This window comes from Ictalurus punctatus, chromosome 7 (assembly GCF_001660625.3).
Source record: "Ictalurus punctatus breed USDA103 chromosome 7, Coco_2.0, whole genome shotgun sequence".
NCBI lineage: Eukaryota > Metazoa > Chordata > Actinopteri > Siluriformes > Ictaluridae > Ictalurus > Ictalurus punctatus.
The window spans coordinates 2787259-2795186 of record NC_030422.2 but is presented as its reverse complement, the minus strand read 5'-3'; positions in this window follow the sequence as shown (position 1 = coordinate 2795186).

The window sequence follows — 7928 nt, the reverse complement described above, 5'->3', positions numbered from 1 at the left end:
ATGAATTATTTATATAAAAAAAAGTTTTATTTTTGTAGTGTGTACAGATGTTAGTCACTAGACTGATGTTATATTTTTAAAGAGTAAATATATTATAAATGCACGTATATATATATATATATATATATATATATATATATATATATATATATATATATATATATATATATATATATATATATATATAATTATATCTATTTGTTGCTTTTTTGGGGGAGGGGGGTGTAAAATTGGTTGGAGTGGAGGTTTTCAGTTTTTTTTGGTTGTTGTTGTTGTTGTTGTTTTTTTTTTTTTAATTGCTGTTAGATGAGAAGAAACTCTGTTTGGGAATATGAAGGAGGGGTGTGTGGTTGTCACTGTCCACCTTGTGTAGATGTCCTTGCCTTTCTTCTTCATCTAAAGATTTGAACAATATGTATTTGTTGTCTAAAACACTGACTTCAGAAATCCATGTGCAAGAAGAAAAAAAAAACAAAAAAAAAAAACAAACAAAAACAAAACACAACCTTTATGTGACCATCATTTCCCTTCACCCTTAATAAGAATTCAACTAACAAAATAAATGTTACAAATCAACTGGAAGGTGGTTCTGTTGTCTTTTTCTTTTTCGGAGACCTTGTCGACTCTTGTATGATACGCGTCACTGGAATAGATGCACGTTAAAAGATTACGATACTGAGGTACCGCTCGTTTCGGGCTCGACAGGATGTGTTTGTGTGTGCTTGGCATGGCTGAGGTGGTTTTAAGGGGGGAAAAAGCTTCTCAGGTGCAGTGGGGGATGGAAGGGTGTAACAACCTGGCTTCATATTTCCTGTTTGATTGTTATGAGTGCCGAGGCGAGAGTCCCGTTTGCACCGAGCCCACCTATGCAGATGAAAGGCGTGCACTGTAAATTCCTCCACCTCCCACAAACACTGCCTCACATGTCTGAATCTGATACCTCTCTGGCTTTTCAAGCTACTGTCGTAGTCCTGCACTTTGTACGCTCCAAATGACATCATATACTTTGGCGTAAATTTAAGCGGATCCTAAGTTACGTTCTCGTCTGATCACGTAAGTCATCAGACACAGATCAGAATAAGACGACATTCTTTGAGACGATTTCTTTAAGCAACCCGAAAGGTTCCCTAGAGATCTGTTTGTGTTTGAGCTTGACGACACATATTTGTGAAACAAAGGGAAGTATAACGAGCTTCCTTTCGACCGTTTGATAGCACAGTGCTGTTCAGTGCTTGGATTTGATTGGTCAGAAGGTGGTCAGAACTTCCCGTAACAACACGGTTCTGAGAGTATTTCCAGCTGCAAAGTTTATATTAATTCACTTGACTGAGAGCGATTAAAACACTCATACGGTGCGATATTTCTGTGTGGGTTTGTTTAGTTGGCGTTTTTGAACGGAACTCTAAAGTGTCTGTAACAGTCTGAGGTGAAGGCGTAATCGGCGGGGGGTTGGGAGGGGGTGGGCGGGTTAGACATGGGAAGGCCTTCAGGACAGAGGACTTTGTGGTTTCTCAGTAACATGACAGGCTGAATTTTGGCCTTCGAGCGAGAGGGTTGGTGAAGGAATGTTTAGAGCGGTTTAGAGTTTTAGAATGTGGACGTTTCATAACATTAAACGGATCTATAATGGATAAAAATTACATCATCATTCTTTAATTTGTAATCAGTTTTTTTCTTTTTTAAAAAAAAAAATCTTTGTTGGTAAATTGTTGTGGTATAAGAGGAACAAAACACTTCTGTATGCGCTGTTATTGGAAAATAATTAACTATGGGTTGGCATCACACCACCGCATTATTGTTTAGTTTTTACATTTATGAGAATTGTTTATTTGTTACTCGAACGTTCGCTTTATATTCAAAATTCTATTTGAAATTTCAAGTCGATACTGCCTATAGAAGGGGCCTCAAGAATATCATAACACGCGAAAGAAATCTACGGGGATATTTTAATGTAGGAAGTCTAGAGCTGCAGCACGTAAACATCGGGCGCACAGTCGGAGTTTTTTTTATTTCTAGCTCTCAGTTTGTGGAGGTTATGTTAAGTAAATGATAACGAAATAAACGATTCATCAAAAAAAAAAATAGTCAGTAGATTGATCGATTATGTAAACAATCGTTAGTTGCAGCCCTAACGTATTGGGAAAGAACCGTTTTTCTGTATATATTTAGAGTAGATTATTCATTTATGTCAAAAGTGAAATTTTCTATGGAATTGACATGTTCAGTTTTAAATTCAGTTCAAAATTTAAATCGTAGCACTGTCGAATAAAGGGAGATGTATGTATATTATATATATATTTTTCTCCCTGTGCATTTGAACCTTAAAGATGGCAGCTCTTGGTGACTTGGACGTGAAATTTGGCTTCAGCAAGTTCTCTATAGGTCTCATGAGAATCGCGCTTATCAGGCAAGATTAGGCTTGAGATTGGAAAAGACAGGAAGTGAGCGTAGCAGATGTGTGGGTGTCAGTCTGAGGGAGGTGAGTGAGTTTGTATATATATGTGTGTGTGTGTGTAAATTGGGCTGGTGGAAATGTTTAGGGAAAAAAAAACAGAGTGTTAGAAAATGAAGCATAGCATCTGGCACCCACTGAAAGATGGTCGAAATAGCTTAAATGCACGGGCAGCTGGCATCTTTAACAATTGATCACTGCATGTAGGTGGCAGGGGCAAAGCAAAGCAAGTGCTAAAGAAAGAGGTGAGCATGGCGGGGGGAGGAAGACGAAATCAGCGCAAGATCAAAAGAGTCAACACATGATCTGTTGGGCTTCTTGGGTGGTCAGGAAGACGAGTGGCTCCGGTTGCTTAAATGGGGTTAAGTTGGGTGGATTAGTGAAAAAGGCACGTGTTTTTTCCTCGGACCCGACCGGGTTCGAGAAGTTTTTACAGTTAGTCCATGGAGCATTGGTTTTCGTCATGAAAGTTTTATTGTTCCGCGTATACGTGTTGTAGGGTTATAGTGTTTCTGTGGTTTGTGTTGCAACGTGCTCTTTTTGGACGATGTCTGCAAGACCACGAAACTAAGCCGAAGTGGATATCCGACGATTGCGTAACGAAATGCGGTCTCCAGAAAAATGGCTCTGGATCTGTGCGAATGGCCACAGTGATGATGGAGTAGTTCTTCTGAGCTGCATAGTTCAGTTCTGAGCTATACCATCCAAGGATCCTGATCACAATCCATCCACCAATCGATATTTATACAACTTGCTTCAAACTAACACATGTGTTTGTTAAAAATCTCTCATCGCTCCTCCTCTTGAGCAGGAACAGTATGAATTCGCAGACAGGCCCCTTGCCGCGTAAACATGTTTAAATAAACAGGAACCCACGGAATGCCTGGTTAATTGATTCATTCTGGCCCTGTGTTGTTAGCAGAAGGGCCCGAATGTGCGCCTGTAACGCAAACCCAGTGTTTAGAAGTGGTATGCTTGGTGAAGACAATAATGGCTCAAATGCCAGTCATGTTGGGGTTCTGCTTTGGACCTTTTCATGGGGCTGCTGCCTACAAATTGTGCGCCACAGCAGCTCACTGCACACAGCGGAGTCGGAGTTCTAAAACCAAACGGGTAATAATCATAAGGTGGTGTGCACTCTATGGCGCTCTGGTTTAAAAGTATTCTTTTTTTTCCAGATTATAATTAAACACATGCAAGTGGTAATAAAACGTAATGAAGGGAGAGAGGAGACTGGCAAAGCTGTTTCATGTGGCCAAGCGCAACATGTTGAGGGGCGTTGAGAGCGGGGCCACATGTGTCCTCGGGTGCTCTGGGTTTCAATTTCTGCCCATATATGGGAGCGGGAAGCCGTGTACAAATGCAAACTCAGGACTGTGATGTTGTATGCTACAATATGGAGGTGCCATGGTAATGGAAGTGGGAAGAATTATGTCTCATATTGCAGTCTGGTACTGATTTGAGACCCTGATCACTGCTGTTATTAAGCAACCTTGCAAAACAGGTCATGCGTGGTGTATAATGACAATTAACCACCAGGTGGTGCTATTCAGGCTACTCAGTTATACAATGATGAGTGTTATTACATACCAGGATTATTGGTTAAAGATTGGTGATGGTTCATAACCTTTACCTGATTCTGAAAGTATGAGTGAATAAGAACCCTTATTTTATTTTTATTTTTTTTTAAAAACTAACTTTCTGAGTTGACACCTAGGCCAAATTCCACTAGTCATACATCAACATTGGACAAAAGTGAGACACGGGACAAATGTGTTGACGTTCATAAATCAGTTATCGACTTCAAACAATAGCATAGACCTGAAAGTGTCCATATCCACTTTTGGGGGTGATAATTATATTTCGAAAACGTTTAGAACGGTAATGAACCTGCCTGGAAAAGGATGCAAGTGTGTTTTGTTCCTTGCACAGTGAGGAGAACGGTTAGAACAGCAAATATTTCCCCAAGGATCACAGTTGGAGATTTGCAGAAGGTAGCAGCATTTTGAGGTCACCAAGTCTCCAAATCTTTAATTAAACACAAACTCCATGCCAATAAACGATTTGGAAGGCGTGCCAGAAGAAAGCGTTTTCTTTCATCTAACCACAAACGTAAGGAGCTGGAGCTCACTAGACACTACTGCGAATGATTAGAACCAGGTTCTATGCGCAGATTAGACGACAACAGAGCTGTTTGGCAACAAACACACAAGATGGGTTTGGCATGAAAAGAAGAATGGTTATAAAGAAAAGAACCACTGTTCACTAGCATGGAGGATCTCTGAACTTGTGGGCTCAGGGTTTCCTCCAAAGGTCCTGGAAATCCTGTTAGGATACATGGCATCATGCACTCCATGTGTCTTCATCTGCCAAAGGAGCTACAACAGGTCCATGGTTGGATAGTCTGTCAGGACAGCGATCCAAATCATATGTCCAAATCCACAGAATTGAGATTTTGACGTGTCTATTCCTGTCCCCTGGCCTCAAAACAATTGAAAACCGTTGGGATAAGCTGAAGAGAAAGAAGCACAGTGGAGGACGGAGAACCCTGGAGGACCTGGAGAGATTCAGGAGTGTTTATATTTCTTGCTCTGTTTTATCATCTAGAATTATAGGAGAGTGCTGCTATGTTGGCAAAGTCTTAAAAATTCATGGGTGCCACTAATTCTGACACACAGTTTTATTGAACAAAAAATGATTTCAGTTTAAGATTTGATTAAAGGTTAGATTTTTTTTTTGGTTTTTGTATCATTACTTCAATCTTGTTCAAGGACACATTTTTCTCATACATTTAAGGCATGCTCAATCTGTCTAACTGGGACTCACATGAAACAGGAAGTGACCCAATATTCAAAACACAATGGCTTTCATCACCAAAATCCAATCACCATTGCAGAATAAGTCAAACACCCCATTTCCATATATATATATATATATATATATATATATATATATATATATATATATAAATGTGTGCGTGTCCTGATCAGCCCTCAACTGACACACTAAGGGTCCAGTGGGCCTCTTGTCTGAACACTAGGGGGTTCAGGTCCTGCCCAAGAAGACACAGATGGATTTCCTATTAACCACTTTTAAGATACATTGAGGGAATACCCTATCAAGTCGAGCAAGCTGTATTTTTGTGTTTTGAGCATGACAAGTAGCATGAGCAAAAAAACAGTAAGCGTGGACATCCCATGCACTGACTCGGTGAATGAAAATGAACCTGGCTCAATGTACTCAGCCCATGCCAGGCCAAATAAAGGCAGTCTGCGTCAGACGTCCTACAAATAGCACTGAAAACTGGCCATTCGTTTGTCTGTTTAATGAACCACTGCCTCGGTGAGTCGCTGTGGTTGCACACCTGTGTTGACAAGTGTGCTGTCCATTCAGAGTTTTAGAAATGGTCATAAACAGTGCTGCCCGACAGGCAGGAGTGCTGCCAATGTCTGCTACATATCAACCGCATGTAACACCCAACACTGCCAAATGTGGGGCGCACCCCATTCCTTCGCACAAAACAGCTCAAAAGAGAATACAGTAGATGAATTCATTCACACTAAAAGCATTTTACACTCAGATATATGAATGTGGTATAAAAATAAAAAATAAAAAGACAAGCAAACTAAATATTTGCAAAATATTCACTTTTCAGTCTGAAGTTTTGGTCTGTTTCTGTTCCTTTCATGTTAAGGCCAAGTAATTAAGGGCTGTAGGATGCTGGTTACATTTTTCAGATGTGCCAGGAGTTCAAATATATATATATATAAAATTGTGACTATGACTTCCCAGAAGCCCTGCATTGACACAGTTTCACTGCCCCCTAATGGCTAGAGGTGTGTGTTACATACATGGAAATTCATTGAAGAAACACAAATGGTTGTTATTGAAATAGGACGTCATATTTGTCATGTTTTCATTGGTTTATTGGGTTGGTCATTCTGGAATAGGTATTTGAATAACGCCTTTGTATCCGATTCTTCTACATTCATCTCATCATCCAGGACACTTTAAAACACACTTACAGAACCCCTGATCAGAGCACATTTCATAACCCATATCCAGGTACAGTAAATGGAAAAATGAACGGTATTCTTCCAAAGCTTCTGCTCACGCTTCACTCTTCTTTCCATATTGGTTGGCTTAAAGAGAAAGGAATTAGGCAAGATTTACAGTGATGTTTGAACGTTTCCAGAAGTGATAGGGATAAAACTACGCAAATCAATAAGTGATAAGGACTAACTCAGAATATCTCAAAGCTTTACACGTACTAAATATGTACCTAGAGTAGTGCTCGTTTTGGGTAAAGTTTGTTAACCCTTTAGAATATTCTATATATCTGCATAAATATGATCCAAAACATCAACAGATTTTCACAAATGTCCTGAAAGTAGATCAAGAGAACCCAGTTAAACAAATGAGACAAAAATATTACACGTGGTCATTTATTTACTGAGGGAAATGATCCAATATTACATATCTGTGAGTGGCAAAAGTATGTGAACCTTTGCTTTCAGTATCTGGTGTGACCCTCTTGTGCAGCAATAACTGCAACTAAACATTAGTGTTGATCCGTCCTGCACATCGGCTCGGAGGAGTTTTATCCCGTTCCTCAGCTCCTGAGCTCAATTTTGAGTGTCATGGCAAATGCTGTGAATACTTATGTACATGTGCTTTTTTTATTTTTAATAAATTTGCAAAGATTTCAAAGAAACTTCTATCACGTGGTCATTACGGGGTATTGTTTGTAGAATGTTGAGGAAAATAATGAATTTAATCCATTTTGGAATAAGGCTGTAACAGAACAAAATGTGGAGAAAGTGAAGAGCCGTAAACACTTTCCGGATGCACTGTATATAGACTACTATACGGTACCACAGACCATCCGCCCTGTTTTTTGTTGCCATTTTCGAGGTTTGTGAATTCATTGGGTTAAAGCAGGGGTTCCCAAACTTTTCCAGGCAAGGTCCCCCAAATGGCAATAAAATTGACCGAGGTCTGCCTTTTGCAAGATGTCTTTAAAACACAATAAAGATACAGACTTCTGTATTATTATTCTGTATTATAACTTCTTTTTATTAATAATTACATCTTTACATTACATCAGGAATTGATTGTGTGTGTGTGTGTGTGTGTGTGTGTGTGTGTGTGTGTGTGTGTGTGTGTGGTTGTCTGAGAGTGAAAAAGAGAAAACATACTAGTGGGAGGGATGGGCTTGGTGGCTCTGACCAAATTGTTGATGCCCCCTGGTGGCTCCTGAGGGGGGATATTTAATCACTTAAAAAGACTGATTTGGGAAATCACCCATCACTACTGTAGGGGGGGGGGGGGGGGGGGGGGATCAAATAAGGCAGGAAAGAAGGAGGCTATGAAGGAGGGAAAGGGAACGTGCACAAAGAATAAAAGAAAACAGAGGTTGCTGTGCTCGGTCGGACTCGCTGGGTGGTTCTGTCTGTTTATTTAGTCTCCGAAGGTG